At 43.6% G+C, this 27,316-nt stretch overlaps 1 protein-coding gene and 1 pseudogene across 1 annotated transcript in view; both read left to right on the forward strand.

Moving 5' to 3' along the window:
- LOC127665603 (probable ubiquitin-conjugating enzyme E2 C) overlaps window positions 1-27,316 on the forward strand; it is a 189,409-nt gene that overhangs the window by 145,382 nt on the left and 16,711 nt on the right. The window lies entirely within an intron of this gene.
- Window positions 17,716-17,844, forward strand: LOC127666375 (uncharacterized; annotated as a pseudogene).

The following is a 27,316-nucleotide window of genomic DNA, read 5'->3' on the forward strand; positions in this document are numbered from 1 at the left end:
GGTTCACAAGAACAGCACCAGGCCCATCCATAACACAATGACACCAGTATCTAATATGCATAAGTAGCTGTTGAGCAGCCACAGAGAACTGGGTCTACCAGGAGGGAGAGCTGGGGATGAAAGAGGGACAGGCAAGAGAAAATAATGAGCCAAGACAAAATTCATTCTGATCAAGTCTCAAAGTTTAATGTTCAGCTCTCAATATATAAGGGGAAAAACCCAAAGATCTTTCTTTGCTGGATTGAATTGCAAAGCAAGCTCAATGAACAGTTTGTTTTCTTGCAGGAAGCTGAAGTGGGGAGAAGGCCTGAGACTTCCATCTATGTTGGAAGACTCCACCCAGGTCAACAGAAGACCGATTGTGGTAGACAAATAAGGTTTGGTTAGCCCTCTCAAGATCAGGGGAAGGTCACACACATTGCACATACATCTAAACACACAATGAAAAAAATAAATAAATTAGTAAGACTTGAAAACTATGTGATGGAGACAGTCTAAATATCTTCTGGTTAGGTGAAGAGAGTTGTTGAGTTTAATGGTAATAAAATTAAAGGATAAAGTCACCAGAGAATCTAAGATGGTAGATGTCAGTTTGTCTCCTACAATCCCCAGGGTATATACTGAGTATACTTGCCTAAGCACCTCTGAAAATCAACAAGATAGATACACCCTTAGCCAACCTAACCAGAGGCAACTGAGACAGTATCCAAATCAAGAAAATCAGAAATGAAAAGGGAGACAAAACAACAGAAACTGAGGAAATTTAAAACCTCATCCTATCCAACTAAAAAAGCCTATACTCAACAAAACTGGAATATCTGGATGAACTGGACAATTTTCTAGTCAGATACCAAATACCAAAGTTAAATCAGGAGCAGATAAATGATCTAAACAGTCTCATAACCCCTAAAGAAATAGAAGCAATTTTTAATTGTCTCCCAAACAAAAAAGCACAGGACCAGATGGGTTTAATGCAGAATTGTATCGGACCTTCAAAGAAAAACTCATAACAATTCTTTGTAAATTATTCTACTAATTAGAAATGGAAAGAACACTACCCAATGTATGGGTGGCTATGTAGGCACAATTACTCTGACACCTAAACTGCACAAGACCCCAAAAAAGAAAGAGAACTTCAGACAAACTTTCTTATGATTATAGATGCAAAAATGCTCAATAAATTCCTGCAAAATGAAACCAGGAACTCATCAAAACAATCATCTATCATGATCAAATAGGCTTCATCCCAGGGATTCAGGGATGGTTTAAGATATGGAAATCCATCAACATAATCCACTATATAAACAAACTCAAAAAAAACCAAACAAACATGATCATTTCATTAGATGCTGAGAAAGCATTTGGCAAAATCCAATACCTCTTCATTATAAGTCTTAGAAATATCAGGAATTTAAGGCCCATTCCTAAACATAGGTAGAACAATATACAGCAAATCAGTAGCCAACAGCAAGCTAAATGGAGAGAAACTTGAAGCAATCCCACTAAAATAAGGGACCAGACAAGGCGGCACACTCTTTCCATACCTATGTAATATACTTGATTTCCTAGCCAGAGAAATTAGACAACAAAAGGAGGTCAAAAGGATGCAATTTGAAAAGGAATAAGTCAAAGTATCACTATTTGCAGATGATATGATAGTATACTTAAGTGACCCTAAAAATTCCACCAAAGAACTCCTAAAGTTGATAAACAACATCAGCAAAGTGGCTGGATATAAAATTAAGTCAAACAAATCAGTGGCTTTCTTGCACTCAAAGGATAAACAGACAGAGAAAGAAATTAGGGAAAAAACTCCCTTCACAATAGTCACAAATAATTTAAAATACCTTGGTGTGACTCTAACAAAGCAAGTGAAAGATCTGTATTACAAGAATTTCAAGTCTCTAAAGAAAGAAATCAAAGAAGATCTCAGAAGATGGAAAGAACTCCCACGCTCATGGATTGGCAGGATTAATATATCAAACCTGGCCATCTTGCCAAAAGCAATCTATAGATTCAATGCAATCAATCACCATCAAAATTCCAAATCAGTTCTTCATAGATTTAGAGCAATTTGCAAATTCAAGTTCTTAGCTTATTCCCTAATGTAGTTTATGACATCTCTAGTTATATGAAATTTAGATTGTGTGTGGACATTCCTTGTGCGCTCCAGATCTCTTGCTATGAGGTTGTTGCCTGATGCCCCAGGAGTTCTGACATTATCAGCTGGTGTGGACCATTTTTCAATCAGGAGATGTTGTGAAAACCTGCAATAAGCAAGACTTCTGAGTTTCTCAGTATAGTTCAGACATGCACAGTAGTGCTCTTTTTATTCTATTCTCTATGAGAAGTGACTATGGCCATTGAGGTATGTCTAGCCTGTGTCCTGAAGACCACTTGCATTTAGGGATAGCTATGAATGTGAACTCAACACACTTCACACACACACGCACACACATACACTCACTCATGAACACATGCACTGGTGTTTGCACAAGCACACAAAATTAAAATTCTAAAAAATAATGAATGCATAGGAAAATAGAAACATTTAATAAAGCAATACAGTCTGAAAACTTCCTGCTATTATGAAAATTTCATCCAAATGATTATCAAACAAGGAACCCTGGGTAGGAAAAAAGTAAAATAATACTTTCATATTCGGGATAATAGAGTCCAAAGGGAAAGTGGAATACTCTAGAATGTCATTTTGTAAACATAATGATTACAGAAGATCAGAGTACTTTTTCTAAAATTTATTCTCTTACATCCCAGTATCAACCACTCCTTCCTCCCAGGGCCTCGCCCTCATACAGCCTCTACCCCCTTTCCCCTCCCCTTCTCATCAGAGAAGTGGGAGCCCCCCTCGAAGCCCAGGTGTCAGAGCTCTTAAAATCAAATGACAGAAGGCAGCTTTGCTAATTCTGGTGGGATTTCTTTTTTTTTTTTTTATTCGATATAATTTATTTACATTTCAAATGATTTCCCCTTTTCTAGCCCCCCCCACTCCCCGAAAGTCCCGTAAGCCCCCTTCTCTTCCCCTGTCCTCCCTCCCACCCCTTCCCAGTTCCCCGTTCTGGTTTTGCCAAATACTGTTTCACTGAGTCTTTCCAGAACCAGGGACCACTCCTGCTTTCTTCTTGTATCTCATTTGATGTGTGGATTATGTTTTGGGTATTCCAGTTTTCTAGGTTAATAACCACTTATTAGTGAGTGCATACCATGATTCACCTTTTGAGTCTGGGTTACCTCACTTAGTATGATGTTCTCTAGCTCCATCCATTTGCCTAAGAATTTCATGAATTCATTGTTTCTAATGGCTGAATAGTAAGTGGGATTTCTTTCATGAAGTTTCCTCCAAGGCATAAACATTCTAAACTCCACAAGTTCTGGATCTCTGCGGGCTGGGATGTTCTGCAGCCGGTTGCCGCCCAGGCTGAGGGTCTGCAGCTCCAGCAGCTAGGCCGGCACCTCCTGGTAGCAGCTGCCTCTAAGGTTGAGCACTGGAGGCTGCAGCAGACAGAGCGGCGGCCAGGCAGCGAGCCTGGGCAGCCAAGCTGGTTGTGCGCAGGCTGCTCAGCAGTGGCAGCTCGGGTCCCAGCGCCTGAGCTCATTGCCGCCCCCTTCTGTCCAGGAGCTGGAGGTGCAGGAAGCCGCCACCCAGAGCCCGCGGCAGTGACGTCAGGCCATCGTAGGGCAGAGGCAGCCACAGCAGCCTCTTCCGCGGGCCCTGCTGCCCCTTGGTGCACACCTCCAGCTGACTCCTGGGCCTTGGCCAATGCGCTGAGCAGGACCATTTGAGTTCGGCCTCCCCGGGCAAGCAAGGCCTCCTCCATCCCGCTGGATGCCAGGCCACAAGCCTAGGCAGTCCCCCAGAGCTGAAGCAAGCGCCCTGTTGGAAGTGGGGAGGCCTGGCCCGGGCGCGCTCACCCACACACGCAGCCCTCCCCTAACTTTTTCTAGTTCCTCTTAAAAATGTTTCAGTTTTAAAATTTTATGTGAATGGACTTGTGTCTGCTTATATGTCTATGTACTACATGAATTCAGGGTCTGCAGAGGTCATTAAAGGGTGACTGATACCCTGGGACTGGGGACACATATGGTTGTGAGCTGCCATGTGAGTGCTAGGAACCAAATATTGTTTCTCTGCTAGAACAGGATATGCTCTCTCCTAAACTTTTAATTTTTTCTATTTATTTATTTATTTATTTATTTATTTATTTATTTATTTATTTACTTACTTACTTACTGATTCACTTTACAAACTGTTTGCACCCCTCCACTTCCCCTTTTCCTCCCAGTCTCCCTCACCTCTCCCTCTCACATCAGAGAAAAGGGAAGTCCCTCCTGGGTACCAACCTACCCAGGCACCTCAAGTTACTGTGACACTTGGCACAGCCTCTCCCACTGAGGCCAGACAAAGCAGCCCAGTTAGGGGAACAGGATCCACAGTCAGGCATCTGAGTCAGGGACAGCCCCCAATCCAGTTGTTGGGGGTCCTACATGAAGACAAAGCTGCATATCTGCTACATAAGTGCAGGGGCCTAGGTCCAGCACTCCTATGTTCCTTGGCTGATGCTTTGTCTCTTAGAACTCCCAAGGGTATTGGACAGTTGACTCTGATGGTCTTCTGTGGAGTCCCTATCCCCTAAAGGTTCCCCAATCCTCCCCACAACTCTTCCATGACTTCCTGAGCTTGGTCTCACATTTAGCTGTGAGTCTTCTCATCTCTTTCAGTAGCTGCTGGGTGGAGCCTCTCAGAGGACAATTAGTGTGAATCCAGGCTGACAGATACAAACATAGCCTGAGGCTCCAAGGTAGGAAGGCAGGCCTATGATGTACTATTGATCCTTGGAGGACAGATCAGCACATTTATGTCTGTCTTACACAGGGCACCTATTTATCTAGGCCAGCAGTGACAAACTTAGCTGTCAATAGTGTCTTCACATCTTCTATCATTGTGACAAGGCTTTGACCAACAATGAGGTATCAAAGCCTCACAATGTGGTCGTGTGAATCCACTGTCCATGCAGTCACAGTAGTAGTTGTTTCCTCCATCCACACACAGATATCCATGGAGTCATGACTGACTATGTCACATCATCAATGTTGAGTTCCAAGTGGTCTCCAAGAAGTCTAGGTGCACAGTCACAGAAGTGAGTCCCAAGAGCATCCTGACTCATGGGGCATCATGTAGACACAGCTGGGATCCACACCCATCAACTACCAACTCACAGTTTACTATAGAATACTCTCAAGGACAGACTCATGTGCCTACTCACTGAAGTCTCCCAGAGTTTTAAACATTGTGGTTTTTTATGTATGAATGTATGTATGTATGTATGTATGTATGTATGTATGTATGTGTGTATGTATGTATGTGTGTCTACGTATGTGTGTCTATGTATGTATGTTTATATGTATGTATGTGTATGTATGTATGTGTGTATGTGTATGTATGTATGTATGTTTATGTATGTATGTAAGCATGCATGTGTGTGTGTGTGTGTGTGTGTGTGTGTAGGTGTTTGAACACTCTCCTGTGGGTGCCACAGAGGTTAGAAGACAACATTGCAGCCTGTGGAGCTGCTGTTGCAGATGTTTGTGAGGAATCTAAGACGGATTTTGGGAGCTGAACCCCAGTCCTCTGCAAGAGCAACAAGTACTCTTGACTTCTGAGCCTTCCTTCCAGCCCTTTAAAGGAAAATTTTAGTTAGCATGCAAATAAGAGGATTCACAATTACATTTTATACACATGTTATAACACTTTGTTTTGTCCGTCTTCCTCCCACCACCCTCCTCCCTCATCTTCATCCCACCACCCTCCTCCCACCACCCTCCTTCCTGCAGCATGCTGCCTTTTTCTATCACTTTCCTTCATCTAAATAATGACTTCTACTTTCTTTCCTTTTCCTTTATTGAAGAGAGAATTTTGTTTTTTCTTCACATAACATTCTGATCACAGTCTTCCTTCCCTCTACTTCTCCCATTCCCTCCCTACCTCTTCTTCCACCTGGATCTACTCTCTTTCTACCATTAGGAAAAAAAATAGACTTCTAAGAAGGAATACTTCTAAGAGCTATGAAAACATGAAATGTAATGATTACAATAAAAATCTGTTATACTGGAGTTGTACAAGATAAACAAAGAGAAGGAAAAGTGCCCAAAAGAAGGCGTAAGAACCAGTGACACACTCATTCACAGACTCAGGAATCCCATAACAAACCTACATTTGCACTCATAATATATGTGCAGAGGACCTTGTGCCAACCTGTGTGGGTCCTGAACTTGCTGCTTCAGTCTGAGTTCATACAAGCTTTGCTCCTGTTGACTGAGAGGGCCTGTTTTCTTGTTGTCCTTCAACCCCTGCTGGCTGTTACACTCTTTATGCCTCCACTTCCATGGGGTTTCCTGAGCCCTCAGGGGAGGGATTTAGTAAACATAACCAATGTAGGGCTGAGTGTTTCTAGCTCTCTCAGTCTCATCATGTCTGGCTGTGGGTCTCTGTATTTGTTTCCATCTCCTGCAGGAGGAATTTTCTTTGGTGATGGCTGAGCAAAGTGCTGATCTGTGAGTATGACAAAATGCCATTAGGATTAGTTTGATGGCCACTTTTTTCTTTTGGACGAGTATCATTTGGTTTTGCCACTTAGTTACCCAGTCTCAGGTATCTGGCCACCCAACCAGAGTTGGGTGTGGGTTCCTTCTTGTGGAGTGGGCCTTAGGTCAAATCAGACACTGACTGGTTACTCTTACAAACTTTCTGACTCTATTGCACCAGCATATCTTGCAAGCAGGGCACCATTGTGGATGACTTGGTGTTTATGTTTTGCTTTTTGTAGCATGCAGAGTACCTTCCTGTACCAAAGGCAATAGAACACAGGGTTAAAGGCTTTGTGTAGGCATATCAGCTTGGATTCTGCATGTTCATTGAATTGCTTAGTTCTTTTCAGAAATGGTCTCTGCTGTCAGCAAGCTATAGTCCTGAAAATAACCTGGGCTGCTTGGGTATTCTCACAAGACAGCTCTGAACAAGTCAATTCGATATAACCTAAGCCCAGGACTGGAAACTTCATTTGGTGAGAAGAGATGGCCTCTTCTCACCAAATGGCCTCTCCCATTATTTGATGATTTCATTTAGATCACACTTATATATGTATACATTTTAGGAAGATTCTACTGTACAGGTTTCCATACTACCCCTCAAATGGCCCTTATATTAGACATCTCTCCTCTCCAGTTCCCCACTTGATCTTCCCATTCCAGTCCCCCTCAATGGTAACTATCTATTCTACTTCTCTTTCCTAACACAATCTAGCTAGACCCCCACTGTCTCTAAATCTATACCTAATTTCTGTAGTTCTACTGATGGTAGCTAGTTTAACATTGACTCAACAGGTAATATCCACATATACTGGAACATGTAATATTTATCTGGGTGGGTTATTCCACGCAGGAGGTTTTTCTCTATTTTGTTTTCCTTTTAATTCCACTCACTTACCTATGAGCTTCATGATGACACTTTTTTAAACAATTATTTTTCCCATCTGCTGCTGGAAGAAGCCTTTCTGATGATGACTGGACAAGGCACTGATCTGTGACTATGCTAGAATACAATTAGGAATCATTTCATTAATTTTTTTGTGCCTGTTGTTTTTGGGTCTACTGGAGGTTTAAGGGTGTTGTAGCAGGATCTTGAGGGAGACCTATTCTTATCTTACTAAGGAACTGCCACACTTACATCCATAGTGACTGTACAAGTTTGTATTCCTTCCAGCAATGGATGAATGTTTCTCTTTCTCCATATCCTTGTCAGGATAACCTGACACTACTTTATTGATCCTAGTCATTCTGACAAGTGTAAGATTAAGTCTTAAAGTAGGTTTGATTTGCTTTTCCCTGATGTACAAAGGATGCTGAACATTTCTTTAAGCGTTTCCAAGCCATTTGAGATTCCTTTTTGATGAAACTGTTTAGATCTATACCCTATTTTAAAAAACCTGCATTGTTCTATTGATACTTGAGTTCTTTGTATATTTAGGATAGAAGCCCTATGTTGGATGTGTAGTTCATAACAATCTTTTTCTGTTTGTGGACTGCTGCTTTGTCCCAATGACAGCATTTTTTTTTTCTGTTTTCAGTTTCACAAGGTCCTGTTTATCAGCTATATATCTCAGTATCTGTGCCAACTATCTTTTTTTTTTTTTTAGAAAATCTTTCCCTGTGCAGATGCATTCAAGGCTATTTCCTTCTTTCTCTTCTGTCAGGTTCAGATTCAAACTCCTGCATCCATCTGGGGCCGCACTTTGTACACAGTGATAAATGGGGTTCTATTGTCATTCTTCTACATGTAGCCATCAAGCATGACCAGCACGCATTGTTATAGATGCTTCCCTTTTCCCAGTGTGTATTTCTGGTTTTTTTGTTTTTAATGAAAAAAACAGGTGTCCATAGGTGTGTGGATTCATATCTGAGTCTTTAATTTGATTCTATTGATCAATGTATCTGTTTCTTTTGCAGTACCGTGCTATTTTTATTACTACAGCTCTGAAGCACAACTTGAAACCAGGGAGAGTGATACTTCCAGTAGTTCTTTATAATCCAGGATTGTTTTAGCTTCCCTGTGATTTTCGTTTTCATGTGATGAAGGGCCCATCTTAACACTACACACTCGATTTTGCTTTCAGATTCTGTTTTATGTTTAACTTGCCATCTGAAATAACTCAGCTACTGGAAAAATACCAACTTGTTTTAAAAGCCATGTCAGCCTGGTAACAATCCCAGTTCTCCTTGGCAAATAGTCACTTCCCTCCTAGCAACAACCTATCAGTTCTTAAGTACCTAATGTCTAAAGTAGATTGATTTAGTTAGCAAAGTAGATTGATTTAGCTAGCAACCATTGTTCATACCAAGCTGAAATCATCACTAGCTAATAGATGAGAACCATGCAAATGTCAACTGCCCATGTAACTGCCACGTTGGAAAGTTGCTCACCCTGCTATCATGATAAATAGGCAAGGTTTGTACCAGCACTGGACCTTCCACAGTTTTCAGTGTGCTTAGAGATTTGGGGGTCTGTGCTTGAGCTGGAATAAAGACTCTTTGGCTTTGCATAGATGTTGGACACCTGGTGGTCTCTGATGGTCTGTGGGGACAATTCGATCTGGGCATAACACCATATACATTAATAGTAAATATTAAAAGTACAAAAAGAAGGCCAGGAGGCTGAGGTCTGACAGACTCCCTGACAACCTCTTCACATACACACACACACCATGAGTGAGAACAAGAGGTAATTTCCCAGGGTCACCTTGCTCACAGGGAACTAACCAGACTAGGTGAGATGGTTTCTAAATCTGAGCTTCTGCCTGGGAGGGACTGGAGCTGCATCCCAAGGCATGGATTTCTGAAGAGTATCCTGAGATCTCGGGATCTTCCTCTACCTGCTGAGGCCTCTCAACTTCATGGTGTACCTGTGCCCTGACCCCAAAGCCCCTGCCTCCTACACTCCCACACTCCCACACTCCCACACTCCCACACTCACTCACCAAAACATCTCTTTGACAGTTTCTACATTTGAAACTGACAGATGTGCAAGATAGCAGCTTGGTGCCACCTCTGCAGATGAGACCCAGCTTTTTGAATGAAAAGGAATTATTTTCAACAAGGCTCAGGGTGTGTGTGTGTGGGGGGGGGGTGTATGCATGTGTATAACTGTTCTTGTGAAAGTATAAGTGTGAGGCTTCTTCCATCATCAAAATCTATCTTACTGTATCCCAGAATCTTACTGCATTCCCTCTCTAGGTTCCCTGTTTCCCTCTTTTTCCATCATTGTTTTTCTTACCTGTCACAGTCTAGCTTTGTTTCTGTGTCTGAAAGCTCCAGAAATAAAGAGATAATTTTCTGGTTCTAATTTTGTCTCTGGTCCCTATTTGGTCTCATGAAGGTCTTGGGGACATAGCTCAAACATTAAGACCCGAGTACAGGTTTCTAGGTGTCTTTTAAAAAGCTGGGTGCAATGGTAAACATATATATATATGTTACCATATATATATGTGTAAACATATATATATATGTAAACATATATATATATTTGTGTGTGTGTGTGTATCTGTGTGTCTGTGTATGTATCTGTATGTGTGTATATATGTATACTTCTAAGTATGTATACATGTATATGTGTGTGTATCTGTATAAGAATATATACATACATGAATAGGTGTGTATATTTGTATACATGTACATATTTTTATATGCTTGTCTATATGTATATTTATGGGTGAATGGGTGTATATGTAAATTTATGTGCCATAAACCACACACACAATACATGCACTCACAGAACAAACAGCCAATTTTCTTCTAGAACATAGTGCTTCTGTCCTGTTATTTGCATGGGGTCACTCTGGTAGCCATTCACTCACTCATTTTTCAGCAAAACTCAGCAAATGGAATCTAGTTAAAGGTCATGGAATATAGCTTCTTCAGGAAGTGTTAGGTAAATACCAATCCTAAGTGCTGTCTTGCCTGAGCAGGCAGTCCTTAGGGGCTAGAGTGTATACCAAGACTTCTGAAGGTCTTGAGAGCATGCCACAGGTCTGGGAGGAAGTTGGACCCCATCTTTAAGGGAGACTCTAGGTCATATGCAAGAAGGTCTATCAAGGTTGATACCCCAACAAGAGAGGACTTTTTCTTCTCACCATTTCAAAAAAAATTAAAATCCACAAAAAAAAAATGAATTCCAGTCTCCAAATTCCAGCTAGGGCTATTAGGTTTAGAGGTGCTGTTTCCTAAGGGGCAAAAGAGACAGGGGTGAGAATATCTGGGGAGGAAGGTGACTCAGACCTCCTAGGGTGTGTTCTAAGATGTCTGAGAGTTGCCCAGCACCTGCCCCAGTCTCCAAACTCCAGAAACAGGGTAAGCATGATTCCTCTTCCTTTCTTCACCTTCTTTTAACCCCTCTCTCCACCTGGCCAGAGGAAGGCAAAACCATGGAACTCAAGAACACTTTGCTAACATTTGAACGTCCTCTAGCCTGACTCCTCCCCACTTCTTTCGTTTTCTCTTGTGTTTTAAGACAACCTCTTGTAGCTCATGCTGCCCTCCTTAGATAGCCTCTTGTAGCACACGCTGGCCTCTAACTTGCTGTGTAGCCAAAGCTGACTTTGAACTCTTGTTCCCACCACTCAAGTGCTTACCATGCCAAGTTTTATCTCCTTGAGAACCTCTGGAGAGAGGCCTGCTATCTGTACAAACAGACTTCTCTAATTGGAAACCTGTTAGAACATTCTTCTGCAGACTGAAATGAAAACTAGACTGGACCACGCTTGTCTTCAGGCTCAGGGGAGCTTCTGGGTTCTTCCTTGTTACCTGGCATCCGCTGGATTGCTAACTGGACCCTTCTGGAACTGGCTCTCCTCCTGGCTGTGGTTTACATGTGATCATTGCCGTCTGAAGGAGCCTAGACTGATCTTGAGAGACCTAATCTTTTAAGTTCAGACTCCATTTTAGAGCACCTGACCTAAGTATGAACTCAGGTAAACTAACAGGCTGGTACCTAGCATTAGTTTCTAAGTTGCCCCCCAGTTTCTAGGTTTATAATCAAGAAGGCCAGAGTTTCCAGGTTATACCCTCAACAAGACCAGTGTCTTCAGTTTATTCCTCCAACAAACCCGCACCCCTTAGCCACCCCTTGCCTAATGACCACCAATGCAGAGAGGAGCAGAAGTTAAGTCTATGATATGACTCCCAGAACCAGCCAATTATGTTAAAGGCCACAGCAACTTCCTAATTAGATGCTTGCACACGTACTCCCTGCTTGCTGCTTACTATAAAGCCTTGCCCCATAGACATTCAGGGCTCCCCAACACCAAAACCATCCTTTGTGATGGTGGTGCATTGGGGGGGGGGGGTTGTCCAAGCTATCTCAAATGCAATAAAGACCCTGCTGTGAGTTGCATCATATTGGCTCCTGTGTGTGTTTTAGGGAACCACCAACATTTCCCTGGCACAACAATTTCATAGCAGATGAGCTGAATGGAGGAACAAGAAATATCATGGGTGTGTATATAGAGCATTTTGTAGGTAACATGAAGAGACCCAACATAGATTGAGAAGGTAGAAGTAAGCCTAGATCCTGGTCCTGCCTCTCTTGGGCATTATACTTTTTTGCCTCTGTGTCTCTAGGATCCTGTCCTAGTCCAAAGAGGTACAGAAAACTAGATCTCACCCCTTAGTTGCTTACACGGTCTATCTCATGTTGCTACCTTCTGACCACTGAAATCTGAAGTTTAGAAGAAGGGCAGGGTGTTATTGTATTAGGTTGGTCAGATAAGACAAGTTTTCAGAAAATCAAATACCCATTAGTTCCCATAAGAACAGGCCCCTCTCTTAACCATCCCAGTACCATTTCTGCTTTCCATTCAGTATTCCAGCACAGCACAGCCTGAGATGATCACCACTCAACAATGTTGTTGCTTGGCTTTGAACATTTATTGTGTTCGTCCTCTATACAGCTTAGCTGGGTACTGGGGATACATGGAGGAATAGTATGTGTCCCTTGAGGGAGAAGCCAACAGCTAAACATATAAAGGTATTTTATTTTTTATTTTAAATTTTAGTTAATTTTTATGTGTATCAGTGTTTTAGGCCATCTGCTAATCAGGCAACTCCAAAGGCTGAGTACCTCTACCCTGACTGCTCCTACCTCTTGGGAGTTTGTAATTTTCTTGCAAAGTGAGGAGCCATGACTGGAGGGGGCACTATAGTTTTTGGATTCTTTAATGAGAACATAGATCAGACGCTCCTCCTTGCCCAGCCTCTGGATAGGTACCAGCTAGGTCTGGCGATAGCAATGTCAGTACCAGCCACCTACTCTGGGCATAGCTCAGCACCATCAGGCTGGGTTTCTCAAGAGCAATGACCTGGTACAGCATGGGTCTGGCAGCCTTCCCTGCACAGTAGAGCCCCCAGCCCTTAAAGGACTGCTGTGCACAGAGATGAGATGGTAACCACAGTCCTGCTGAGGCCAGGGCTATCTGGGAAGGCATTTGGGGTGCCTGAGGTCAAGCGGAACATGGAGGACAGGTTGAGAGCACAGGAGTGCACCTCAGCTAGGTCCTTCTCATTAAGGAAGCCTTTGTAAACATACCCATTAGTGCCTGAAAAATCAAACAAACAAACAAAACCAAATAAAACATGATGTGACCAAGCTGGCTCTGTCAGTCAACAGGGTCTCAAGTGAGGGACTGAGGATTGAAAAAGAAAAACAGACATCATCATTACAGGACTCCAGCCCACACAGAGGCTGAAGCAGCTTTATTCTTTCCCAGCCTTCTTTTATATTATTGTACGTACATCCAAAACTCATCGTCAGTTCTTAGATCAAAGACAAAGTAATCAAGCAAAGTAGTACACAAGGAGATTACACAATAAAGTCACCATGCAGAGAGATCGCATAAGGAAGGAATTCAGCAAAGCCGTAAGCAAAGCCCCACGGTCACTGTTTCTAATGCTCCTATCTCCACCTTCCTTGTCCAAGCCCAGTGACAAATGCCAAGTTCCTAGAATTGTTGAGAGCACCAAAAGCTCTCAACAATGATGGGAGAAATGTCACAGCAGCTATGGTGCTCTTCTCCTTGGGCCTTCAAAACTTCCTCCCCATAGCTCTTGGCTATCCCTCTGCCCCAACTCTGCAGACACCCCTAACGCAAGCTAAGAATACACCTGAATGTTCTTTAGAAAAGCAGAGGGATTTGCTCAAGGTGTCTTGAACTCACACACCCGCCAAGAGGTTCTTTAGGAAACCTGGTTAGGTTCTTCCTTCAGTGACACAGGTACATCTCTCCTCTTGGACTTCAGACTTTTGGGGGCTTGCCCTCCAATACCCAAAGGGCATAAGGTGAAATCTTCCAGCACCAGTTTGGTTTGGGAGTCTCACCTGCCTTGATGAAGTGCAGGTGATGCTATCCCTCAGGCCTAGGGAGCTCACTCACATTGCACAGCAACTGCTGCAGGCTGGCCTTGGATCCCAGACTGGAGGACCCACCACTCCTCCTGAGTGGCACAAACAGTTCCCGTTTCCCGCCAGAAACTAGTGAACACTGGCTGGACTCAGGCCGACCCCCTCAGGCACCCAAAAGCCAAAGTATGGCTGGGAGCTGAGAAAACAGGCTTAATCATTCTCTAAGTGAAAGGACGTGACTAACAGTTGGTTAGCGGGGCAAGGAACAGGCACAATTAGCAGAAGGGAGCCTCCAAACATGATGGAAGAGGAGGGTGGCAGCGACATTTTTGTCTCTCTCATTCTGTTTTCTGTTTAATGTTCCTCTCCTCCTTGCCACCACCGCTGCCTGCCCTCCCGCCCTCACTCACCAGCCCGCCCACCCACTGTCCCCTTTTCAAAGACTAAATACAGAGTTAAATTTAAAAAGTGGTAGGATGGTTAAAAATCCCATTTCTGTCTTTGCTTCCTTGCTATTTGTTTGCTTGTTTGTTTGTTTGTTTTTGTTCTGTTTTGTTTTTCTAGGAATACCTTTTCAAAGTGATTTGTTTTCACTTTGGCCAGAAAGTAATTACTTTTTGCACTGCTTTCCTTTGGTCATGTGAGTGGTGGTGGTGGTGGTGGTGGTGGTGGTGGTGGTGGTGGTGTGTGTGTGTGTGTGTGTTGGTATATCTGTTCTTTTCCTTCCTTCCTTCCTTCCTTCCTTCCTTCCTTCCTTCCTTCCTTCCTTCCTTCCTTCCTTCCTTCCTTCCTTCCTTTCTACCAATAGCTTATCTGCCTATTTCCAGTTCCTGACTGCTAGAGTTACTAAGTTTATACAATACAGAGTTCAGCAAGGGAACCAGGGATACACCTGGGGGTCTGAGATCATCAGAGATCAGCATTAGTGGCAAAGGGGGATTTCCGCCCAAGGTGGTTACAAATAGAATATATTGCCAGACAACTTGGGCCAGATGGAGAGGAGGGGGAGGAGGAGGGGAATAACAAATGCGATGATGTTTAAGATAATTTTGATAGACTCCCTCATTCACAGCAGCACTCAGAGAAAAAAAAGGCTAAGAGCCTGCCTCAGTGAGACCATGTGTCTGGGTCCCAGAGGGTTAGGGAGGCATAACATGGTTCAAGAAGCTGCAATTTTGGTGAAGGTCTGTAAGTATCCTTGTAGTTTACAAGATGGCCTTCTTTGGTAAATCAGACAGCTAGAAGGAGTACTGTATTCCTACAACTCAAATCCAGCCTAAATTCTTAATACTATTATATACTGCTAGACAAGATACAGTGTATAATCTCTATTGTTAAAAGTCCTATGTTGGATACAGAGGAGCTTGTCCCTAATGCCAGCAATAAAGAAACAGAAGCAGGTTGGAGAATGGCCTGCTCTTCACAGTAGTTATAGGCCAGCTGCATCTACATAGTGAACTCTACTCAAACAAACAAGCAAGCAAACAAACAAACAAATAAATTAAAAAAAATCAATTCATATTTGAAATTTTGGATTTGGCTCAGCTGAAAAGCCTGTCCCTGGAACACACTAATAAAAGTTAAGGGAAAAAACACATAGAAAAAGAAAGACGGCAGGAAGGCTGGAAGGCAGGAGGCTGGAAGGCAGCAGGCTGGAAGTCTGTCCCCACCATCACAAGACCCTAGATAGAGTTCCCATATGAAAAGTAACTCTACTAACTGAAGATTTACCTGGTGTCATAACAAGCAACTTACCCAAAATGTAAATGTGAGGAAAACATATTTGTTCAAAGACTGTGGCAGACGACTAAACACATGGACAGAGGAAGTCACAGGTGGGAGAGGGCAAACTTGCTCGGGCCTGTGGAGAGGATGACAGGCAAGGAAGAAGAGACCTCTGAGCCGCAGGCAGTCATGAATGGGGAAAAGCTGGCAATCTATTGTCAGGGCCCCAGGAGCCTTCAAGGGCAGACAAAGGAGGGATGCTGGGGGATGAACACAATATACACTGCTTGAGGCAGCACAGGCTTGGGTGTCTGGGCTCAGGATTCCTGTGGGATCCATTACAGAGAGCTGGCAAGCACAGCAGAATCATGGGGATTGTAAGCAACAGTCACCTTAATGTACAGCAACACAACCCTGTCCCCATTTGACCAAGCCCAGATTGGACTCTAACACCCACCCAAACCACACGGGGATTCCACCTTGCCCAGTAAGGGGGGCAGAAAAGGCTACTCCACCCCTCGCCCTCGCCCTCTCCTTGGGAGGAGTCCCCGAGGAACCCAGCCACCACCCACCTCTTTAGCCTGCCTTAAGAGGTCTAGGGAGCTGTGGTGGCCTGTGACAGTGTGTCTGCTTGTGTCTTGTGTCTCTGTCTGTCTGTCTGTCTGTCTGTCTGTCTGTCTGTCTCTGTCTAATGTTGCAAGGGTGAATTTTGAGAGGATTAGCACATTTATGTGTGAGTGAATTGGTAGACCCTGGTGCGTGAGTTCATGTGCTGGTATGTGTGGGTGTGAGAGCAAGCAGGAGACTGTGTGATGGGTGTGAGTGTGTGTTGTCATCCTACCTTCTGCTAATGTGCCTCTGTGTGTGTGTGTGTGTGTGTGTAGCATGAGGGCCCTTCCTGCATACTTGCTCTTATCAGCCAGTACACACAAGTGTGTGTGTGTGTGCCTGGGGGATTGGGTGGGTGTGCCAGCCCGCTAGTGTGGGAGTGCTGTGTGTATATATGTGTGTGTATGTGTGATGGCATGTGTGCTTTGGGGCTGGAAGCGCTCACACGGGCCCACGCAGTGCGATCATGCTTGTGAGTGCGTGTGTGAATGTGCGTGTATGTGCAGGCATGTGTGTAACCAGTCCTCAAGTTCCCACTTCCGTGCATCAGTAGTGTGTCTGGGCCATCACGCTTTCTCGCCCGTGTGCGCCCGCAAGCCCTTGCTTGTTTCGGGCGCATTGTGCCCCTGTGTGGGTATTGTGTGTGTGCCCGCTCGCTCCAAAGGGAGGGCAGGGAGAGTGCCTGGCTCCCAGGCTAGCCTGTGCTGCTGGGTGTGGCTGTGCGGATGCTGGGTGGGATGGGATGCCAGCCATCCACAGTCGGTCGAATTCCCTTGCGTGTCCAGGCTGAGGGTCCCAGTCCGGGGATGGACGGAGGGACAGAGGGACAGAGGGATGGACGGTGCAGTGAGCGAGGTGGGGCCCAGTGTCCCCGATTCCAGATTCCAGAAGCTGGACCGTCCTCCTAGTCCTCCTCGTGCGTCCGGGGCAAGAGGAAGTCATGGGTGGGTGGGTGGGTGGGTGAGGACGCTGGTCCAAGAACCTTCGGGGAGGGGAGGGGAAGGGAGGTGAGGGGAGGCGAGAAGAGGGGAGGGGAGGGGAGAAGAGGGGAGGGGAGGGGAGGAGCAGGAGAAGGAGAGATCTCTGTGGGGCCAAGGCTGGCACTCACTGTCTGGGCCCTTGCTCCATCGGGGTGGCCAGAGGAGGGCTGAAGGGGTTCGGGGAGGTTGTAGGCTGGCAGTGTGGGCTGGAGCGTGTATGTGGGGCTCAGGCCGGGCAGAGGGCCGTGCGTGCGTGCGTGTGGTTCTTGGTGTGTGGTGTGGTACAGTGCATGTGTCTGTGGGGCCCTGGACTCGCATGGGCTCGGCGTCGGGCGGGTGGGCAGGCGGGCGGGCGGGCGTGCGGGCGGGCAGCGTTGACAGTGGCGGCGGGCGGGCGCCGGCAGCAGGCTCTTGGGGCTTTCCGGAGTGGCAGCCGTCGTCTACGGCCATACCACCCTGAACACGCCCGATTGTGCCCGATCTCGTCTGATCTCGGAAGCTAAGCAGGGTCAGGCCTGGTTAGTACTTGGATGGGAGACCGCCTGGGAATACCGGGTGCTGTAGGCTTTTTGGACTCAGCCCCGTCGTGTCCTCTCTTGCTTTTGGTCACTGTCAGGACCACAGCCGGCCGCTCAGGTTTCTTTGGGGGGGGGGGGAGTTAGAGACAGGGTTTCTCTGTGTGGCCCTGGCTGTCCTGGAACTCACTCTGTAGACCAGGCTGGCCTTGAACTCAGAAATTCACCTGCCTCTGCTTCCCACTGCCCAGTGCACCCCACCATCTTATCTGCATATTTCCAGCTCCTGACTTCTAAAACTACTGAGTTTATTACATAATACAGTGTTCAGCAAGGCAGGCAGGTACACACCTGGGGTCAGAGAGAGAGAGAGAGAGAGAGAGAGAGAGAGAGGGGAGAGACAGAAAGAGAGAGGAGAGAGGGGGAGAGAAAGGAGAGGAAGGAGAGAGAGGGAGGAGAGACAGAGAGAGAAGAAGGAGAGAGGAGAGACAGAGACAGAGAGTGACAGACAGAGAGAGAGAGAGAGAGAGAGAGAGAGAGAGAGGAAGGAGAGAGAGGAGAGACAGACAGACAGAGACAGACAGAGAGACCATAAACCAGGCACCCAGCACCACCTTCCCGTGATTGTTTGTTTTATCCCAGGTTAATAATTATAGTTATATTTTTCCTGTTCATTGACTTAGTTGGGGCAGGCAGGGGAGTCTCTACATAGCCCTGGAAATCACTATCTAGATCAGACCTGCCTCCAATTCACAGCATTGCCTCTGTTTCCTTCCTTTCTGAGTGATGGGATGAAAGGCATATATGGCCACACCCGGTTCTGTTATTTCATTAACCCCAGGAAAGGTTATTTTGGATATTGTTTTGTTTTGGTCTCTGTTTTAGATTTTTTCTTTTTCTTTACTGTGTGTTTAGTTCAAATTCAATTTGTGTGTGTGTGTGTGTTTCCCCGGAAGGTGTGATTGCTCATTGACCTCACCAAGATGGAAGGTGACCTGTGGATGGCAGCCATCTTAGCTGCCGGCTGACTGACCTCACCATGATGGCGAGGTGTGACCTACCTTTTCCTTTCTTTCCCAGCCGCTAGGGGACCAGAACTGCAGCTAAACCAGTGTAGAACGGTGAGAAGGCACTGAAAAGCCACCAGAAAGAAGCCACAGCCACCTGTTTTTCTCCTGCTTTTTGTCTATTACTTTTAAGTGTCAGATGAATCGAACCTTTTAAAATTTTTGTTATTTTTTTATTAAAATGCATAATAAAAGATAAATATAATCAGTCATCCTGGAACTCCTCTTGTATGCCAGGCAGACTTAGTTACTTGGTTAGTTAGCTAGACAGTCAAAATAGGTTAAAATTATATAAACATAAATATCAGTCACTAAGAATGATAATGTAATTCACACTGTCTGAAGCAAAAAGAAGGAAGGAAGGAAGGAAGGAAGGAAGGAAGGAATAAGTAATGCTCTCTGAAACACAAATCTGGGCTGGGTCCTAGCTTGACCATGGAAACACACACACACACACACAGACACGTGGGGCAAGGGGGCATGAAACAATTTCCACATCCTTCCATGCAAGTCTCCTTAGTCTGAGCATGGAGGAAAGATTGAGAAAAGCTGCAACAGTGGATACTATATATAAGCTTGAAGAGCCTTGGACCAGAATGATTTCCTATATCAGCAGCAAGTGGCCAAGAAATGGACGATTCCAAAATCCCTTTTTGCTGTTGTTCCTCACAATCAGTCATGATGGAACTCCGTTCGTCTAACTCCATCTGTAGACAAGGCTAGCCACAAAGTTACAGTGATCTACATCCCTTTGCCACTACCACTAGAATCATACTTGTATTGTTGGTGGTGGTGTTGGTTGTGATGGTGGAGATTGCTTGTTTATTTGTAAGTGAAACCTGGAAATATTCTTTCTTTGATCTGCGTACCTTAGAGATGATGGCGTATCTTTAAATAAAATGGGAAAATTAGTTCACACAGGTATGGTTTTCCCCATTATTGTTTTTGTTTTATGTAACTAGGAGCTTCCTCAGACACAACTCTGTAACAGGAAAATGGATGACGGAAGCTTAACTAACATCCTCATTCTTCTCCTACCTATCCTGTTTCTGTCTTTCGTGGTTTCACGTCCCACCACCACCCACAGGGCAAGCCTGACAGCCATTCATAACTCTAACTCTAATTTCAGCACATCTGACATCTGACCCTTCATCTGGCTTTTTTTTTTTTTTTTTTTTTTTTTTTTGGACAGGGTTTCTCTGTGTAGCCCTGGCTGTACTGAAACTCACTCTGTAGACCAGGCTGGCCTGGAACTCAGAAATCTGCCTGCCTCTGTCTCCCCATTGCTGAGATTAAAGGCTACCACTGCCCGGCATATGTGCCTGTGTTTGTAATTTCCTGTTCTGTTAATGGATTGTCAGCAGAATGTTAACCCCAGAACGTTTTTTGTCTATTTAATCTAATTTCAAAATATATCCGTGTGTGTGTGTGTGTGTGTGTGTGTGTGTTGTGTATTGTATGTTTGTTTGTGTATGTTGCATGCGTGTGAGTGAGTGGATGCATGTCTGTCTGTGTGCATTGGTGTGATGGATAGCTCCCAGCCATTAGCTCTCATTATTTGTTGTTTGTATGTATGTGTGTATGTATGTATGTATGTATGTATGTATGCAATTACTTGCTTAGTTTTTATTTATTTGAAACAAGGTTTCTTTTGGGGGGGGGGGCGTTAGAGACAGGGTTTCTCTGTGTAGCCCTGGCTGTCCTGGAACTCACTCTGTAGACCAAGCTAGCCTCGAACTCAGAAATCCACCTGCCCTCCCTCCCAAGTGCTGGGATTAAAGATGTGTGCCACCACTGCCTGGCGCTTTATTTTATTAAACATTAAACATAAAGTAGAAATTCCAAATCATGTAAATAATGTGTAGATTTTGCCTCACAAATCCCTGAGCTGGCAGGGCAAGGCTATAGTCAGGGTGTGTTAGCAACTCCATTAGCATTTCCAAAGAGCCTAGGGTTTTGGTTCAGCAGGTGCCTGAGCCAGTGTGGCCCTGAAAGACAGTGAGTTCAGACATTTAAGCTGAAATATCACTTGCTCGCAGACTTCACGCGTGAAATTTGCCTCTGGAGAGACATGGCTCAGCAGTAAAGTGCGCCAGGCCAGGGAATGTGCAGACTTCACAGACTGGCAGGAATGTGCAGCCAGCTCAGCAATGCTCTGCTCCACCCCTCCCCCATTCCCCACACCCAGGGAGAAGGAGGGAGAAGGCAGTGTAGGGGAAGGGCAGGGAGCTGTAGAGAGAGAGTTGAGATGGGGGGGCAAATCAATAAACTGGAGACTTCGTTCATTTATTTGCCTTATTGAGTGTATGGTGGAAGAGGGAAAATGAATCAAAAGGGTGCAACTTCTCTGTCAGAACGGGTGCCAGACAAAGCTACACCAGCTTGGCACTTCCTGTGGGCTCCCAGCCTCTCAACCTCAAAGACTGCCCCTTTAACTGTCAGACACCTTATCGCAGGTTCCTGCTGAGCACAGTGCAGCTACTGGTGGGATTTCATCACTCTCGGCCTCCTAGCCCTGCTGGGGAAAGAGGGTCTGGCACTGGTGATTGGATGACTCTGTGATACCTCAATCCAGCCTATGGCTGCAGCAGCTGCCATGAGGAAGGGAAGCTCCTGGGACAGGAAATGAGAGGAGTGTCCCCAAGCCCTGCTCACTACAAACTGCCCTGCTTGTGCAAGCAGGAGATGGACCGTGAGCAAGGCCATGATCCAGGTCAGATACAGGAAAGTAGGTGCTGGCCAGGATGCTAAGGAAATTGCACAAACAAACAAGATAACAGAGGGAGCTGGAGACATAGAGACAGCTTATGTAAAACTAACCCATGGGGACTGGCAAGAAGGCTCAGCCTGTGGAAGTACCTGCCACCAAGCCTGCTGACATATGTTTGATCCCCAGAGCCCATATGGTGGGAGGGGAGAACTCCACAAAGTTGTCTTCTGTCCTCCAAACATACCTTGCACCAAGGCACACAAGTTCAGGTGCAGGTATAGGAGTGCTCTCTGTCTCTGTCTGTCTGTCTGTCTGACTCCTTCTCTCTCTCTCTCTCTCTCTCTCTCTCTCTCTCTCTCTCTCTTCTCTGTCTCTGTCTCTGTCTCTGTCTCTCTCTCTCTCTCTGTCTCTGTCTCTGTCTCTCTCTCTGTCTCTCTCTCTCTCTGTCTCTCTCTCTCTCTCTCACACACACACACACACACACACACTTTCACTCACACCCATACATACACAAAATAAGTAAATTTCATCAACAGGAAATAAGTCTACGGAGATGTTTTCAAGGGAGCTTTAGAAATTGATCACCAGTAGCAAGGGTGGAAAAAGTAACTAGACCAAATACACAAAGCCATCAGTGATGGCCCACACCTGTAATCCTGGCACTTGGGAGGTGGAGGCTAGACTATCAGGAATTCAAGTCCTCTAGTCCCTTGCTGGACATGCTGGTCTCTGGGGAGCTCACCTTCTCCAACCACACAGTATCTGCCAGTGCTCATCCCAACATGGGTGGAATCACCTCTCCAGGATTTTGAATTTGAGCAGATTGTGAATCTCCCGGTCCTGCTAGTTTCTCTTGGTGTTCCTTTCCAGCACATAGTGCCTTTTAAAAAGATGGCTCTGGAGCTGTGAGATAGCAATGAAGACTGGAAACAGACAGAGAAGGAACAAGGTAAAGGTTTCAACATGAGCTGTTGTTATTAAATAAATCCCAGAGAAGTTCCCCAAGAACTTCCCAAGACTGGGTGACCAGAGCTGCCCAGAGCACAGCTCTCACTCTGAGCTCCCCCTTCACTCCTTTCTGTTTGTGGTCCTCACCTCCCAGAGCTGAAGCACCGCGGCCTCTGCAGGGGCAGCTGTGAAGCCTCCCCTCCCTCCCACAGTCCATGTTCTGACAGAACTTCACTTTTATCCCAGCTCCCTAAAGCTTCACCCATTCACTGCTTCACTCTGACTCTGGGTGTTGAAGGATCGCACAAATTGTCTGCCCCTTTCCCATTTCCCTTAGCCACAGTTCTGACTGACCTGCCCCCTTCCAGCTCTCAGTGAAACCAAGCACTCCGCAGAGTTTGAGTCTTGGCCCAGGAAAAACAACCAGCAAAGCCATTTCTATGTTTGTTCATGTGCCTACTTAGATAATATTCCCTTCTGTCTACACTGGCTATGTGCACTGAGACCGGCCACCCCGGGGCCCAACAGACAGACCCATCTTTCCATGTTCTCACTGGCCAACTCCAAAAGTCCATCCATTTTCCAAAGCTCTGCATGCCTAGGGAGCAAAGCCAATATCCACAAACTCTACAGACAGACAGACCTTTATTATTTGTTGGTCTGAGGAGGCATATTTGTAGACAGGAGATTTTGGAGTTTAGAAAGATGTACCAAATACTTGATGGATATTCATGATGCTCACACAGTGAAGAGAACTCCCTTCAACAGGCAAGTGTGAAGGTCACAGCTATAGCTACGTGGGCCTCCAAGGTCCACCCTTCCCATTAGGCCACTTCTGAAATCTCTATGCAGAGGAGCGGGCTCCAGTCCCAAATATATCCAGAGGGTAAACCCAGGAGAAAAGTCTGAACAACTCCATCCATAAACTCATTCACTCCATCATTCATTCACTTAGTGAAGCACACATTATGTGCTAGGCACACACTATTCAGAAGCAGATGTAGAACGACCTATAAGACCCATTCACTCTGCTGCTGAGGGCGGCTCCAGACCCAGTTGTCTATATTTCTGTCCTTCCTAACTGCCCAAAATGGGTAAAGTAAAGCTCCTTCTGAGCTCGTAAGGGAAGGGATCTTTACTCCTCTTCAGAAATTTTATTTTTCGAATTTATTACATTCCTTCACAACTTTTCAAAAAGATATGCTCTCAAGGAAACATGTTCATTTGTAATCAGATCAATCTCAGCACAGCGTAGGTAGCCAGGCCTGCGTTCCTGGTGCCCTATCTGGTCAGCAAGAGCAAGACTGGAAAAACAGCTACTGCACAGGGAGAGCCAGGTAGACATCGTTCACTTTAAGATGCATGCATGAGGTTCCTGGATCATTTAGTCTGCAGACTCACACATAACTGAGGGTGCTATTGTTCTTTGTTTGTTTGCTTGCTTGCTTTATTACAATGCAGAAATGGATATTGTTAGCATTCTGTCTAAGTTCCACTCCACAGTTACCTGGCAACAGCCAGGTATTTTCTGCCTTGGGGAGAGAGCAGGAAGGGAATGGGGAGAGAAGGGGGAAGGGAAGCAGGGAATGAGCAAGAGAGGACCAAGAGACCAAGAGAGCATGGAGAGGGGCAAGCAGCAACTTTTAGAGTGGGTGGGCCCACAAGGTGTTGCCAGGTAACTGCGGGGTGGAGCTTAGACAGAATGCTAACAGATGTGAATTTCTATTAGAGAGCAGTGACTTAGAGTATAGTTATTTTGTTTGTGTGTGTGTGTGTGTGTGTGTGTGTGTTTCTTAGAATACTAGATGATTTTTGTTTGCCTTTGTTGTTTTATTAGCACTATTTATTTAATATGTTAGAAAGAGTTAAACTCAAAAGTAAAGATAAACACAAATGATACATATATGCCTCAGTAATTAAAAAGTGGAGTGATTTTCTCCACATACAAAAAATTAATAAATTGTTGGAGCATTGTAAATTAGATTCAATTAAGTCGATAGTAAAAAAATCACTGTTTAGAATAAGATGCCTCCATTTGCTTGACAGATTTCATAAGCCATTGTGATAATTGTCGACACTAGGAAGATTTGTAAAGACTGCAGTCTTCAGTCAGTCTTAAATAGTTTATTTCGGAATTTGCGCTTGATAGTTAAATTTTCAAGCAAAACACAACAAATATGGGGGTTTTGACAATCCATGCAGAGTAACTTGTGATTCTTCAATATTAAACCAAGTTACATGCTATCAGTAATGCCATAAACTTAATCATTTCTATTTTATGTGGTATTTAAGAGTAACGTCATCAAAAAATCAAAATATCAAAAATTGTATGAGACACAAATAAGATTGGTTACGTATTATCTGGTTCTAAGATTTGTATAATTATTTGCATCTTTTGTATACATGTTTGTCATCAACAATTAATTTTCATTTCTATAAGCCTGAAATTCAGATTTTTTTATTTCAATTTATGTGGTTTCCTTTTCAAATTAATATAGTGTTTCAAGATGCAGATACTTATGATCTCATTTGAACTCAAGTTGTTTTTGAAGACCATCATGGGTTACAGGAGCAATCAAATGTTTCATTTTCAATTAGTTGATACTTAATTTCTCAAAAATAGTCTTTTTTTTACTCTAGAATGATAATAATCTCCTCCATAAAATCTTCTACAATTTATAGGACATTTAAATCCCTAAAATTCAAATTTGATTTTGTGAGAAATGTGCACAGACAGTTCCATTCTTAGGGAATACAAGAAACAAATAGATTCAAGCATCAAGCTTTCCAAGTCCCTGCTAGATATATATTTTTGTTAGCTTTATGATTTCTGTATGTAAAATATCTGTGAAAACAATTTAAAGGAGAATGGATTTATCTTGTTTCAGGGTTCCAGAAATATCTGCTGAGTGAGTAGCAGGGCAAGAATGATGGTGTATAGTTCACCTTGTCGTTTCCAGGAAAGGGAGCCAGAGTAGTAGACTGGGATATATTGGATAGATGGATGGGATGGTACAACTCACAGGTCTCTCTGTGAGCTAATTCCTCTGGCTAGACCATACCTACCAAAGTGTCTACAATCTTCTAAGATATCTCTGCTGCTGCTTGTACAACCAACATTCAAAGAATGTTACAGTAAGACATTCAATGTTCAAGAGATTATGTATTTGGCCTGGACTAAAGTAAAATAAAGCTGATTTATTCTATTTCTAAGGGTTTTAGGACATTGAGAAAATTTAAAACTGTCATGTGTATACAGTGTTTATAAAGGGATTTTCTAGGACAAACTTTTAGTTGTCTTTAAATTGAACAAATGTTACATTATTTAGCTGAAGATTTAAAGATGTAGACTAAGAATGGTTTTAGTTTTAATTTCCTAATAGATGGTTAGTGATTGTTAAAAATATTTTCTTTTGTTTAGCTTTTCTATTTATTTAAACAGACTATATTTGCAGAGGTTTCAGATTTACATAAAAATTGGGAAGCAGGTATCTATTCTATAGCTCATGGTGTTAAATAGATGCAAAAGCTTCTGAAGAAGGAACATATCACATGATAGAAGCATATTTGTTTCAGTTGAAGAAACTAAGTTGACAAATCATCATTCAGAGTTTCCATTGGTTGTCCCTGGTACTGTGTCTTCTGTAGCTTGAAGAAGTATACAGTGACATGTATTCTCTACTATAGCATCATACAGTGTCACTGCCCTAAAATGATGTAGGATTCTGCCTCTTCAGACTTCTTTATCCTCAACAAGTTGGCAGCCATTTTACTCCTCAACTTTTTGAACGTTCTGTAATTTCACAAAGGAGAAATGATAAAAACCTTCAGCATTCACATTGTTCTTTTTTATTTGATGTATACATGTAAGTTCCTTCATCTTCTTATAGCCTATAACTCAGTCTGTTTAATGATGAAACCTGCTCTTTTTTCCAGAGGTCATTTATATGTCCATTCACTGAATATCAATCTAGTTGCTCCTAAGATTTGAAAATTTTGAGTAAAATGTATCACCTCTATGTGAGATACATTGTGTGGATGTGTTTTCAACCATACTCTGTGAATAAATGTCAAGGAACAGAATTGTTGTGTATTGGACCGTAAGTGTCTTTAGTTCTGTAAAAAACTGTCAAATATTTTCCAAAGCATTTTTTTTATTCCCACCAGCACTTGCAAATCTTGAATAGCATTTGATTTTAATCATATACTGGGCTTTTACCATTGTAATAGGTATGAAGTATGACCTTTTTCTGTTTTAAGTTGCATTCCCTTGGTCTAACATATTGTTTGTTAACTTGAAGTAATGTACAGAGAGGTTTTATGCTAATTTTTAGTGTATTTTTTCAGTTTCTTATTTCTGGATTTAAGGATTCTCTGTATATTTTAGAAATTTTTTGAGTAAATTTTCTTCTCATCTTTTGCATCATTCATTCATCACATAATTTTCATATTTTAGATCTATCTTGTCACTTATTTCTTCCATGATACTTATCTTACATCAAATATTACATCACTTTTGACTCACAATTTTTACATATAGGCAACTTATAGTTTTATAATGGACTTTTGTGCTTATGGTATATGTTAGTAAATTTTATGAGTGTGTTCCAGAACTATATATAGTTCTAGAACTAAATATTGAAATAATTAATGTTTTTATTTCATGGATCTCACTGTTATAAAAAGTGAGATAAGCCCATTTTTTTTAACTTTGCATGGTTTTAATAAGCTTTCATTTGTAGCCAAAACTTGATTTCCATTTGCTTACCTTTAACTGGTTGGACAATGTGCTTATTCAT

Source organism: Apodemus sylvaticus, chromosome 15 (genome assembly GCF_947179515.1).
Source record: "Apodemus sylvaticus chromosome 15, mApoSyl1.1, whole genome shotgun sequence".
NCBI lineage: Eukaryota > Metazoa > Chordata > Mammalia > Rodentia > Muridae > Apodemus > Apodemus sylvaticus.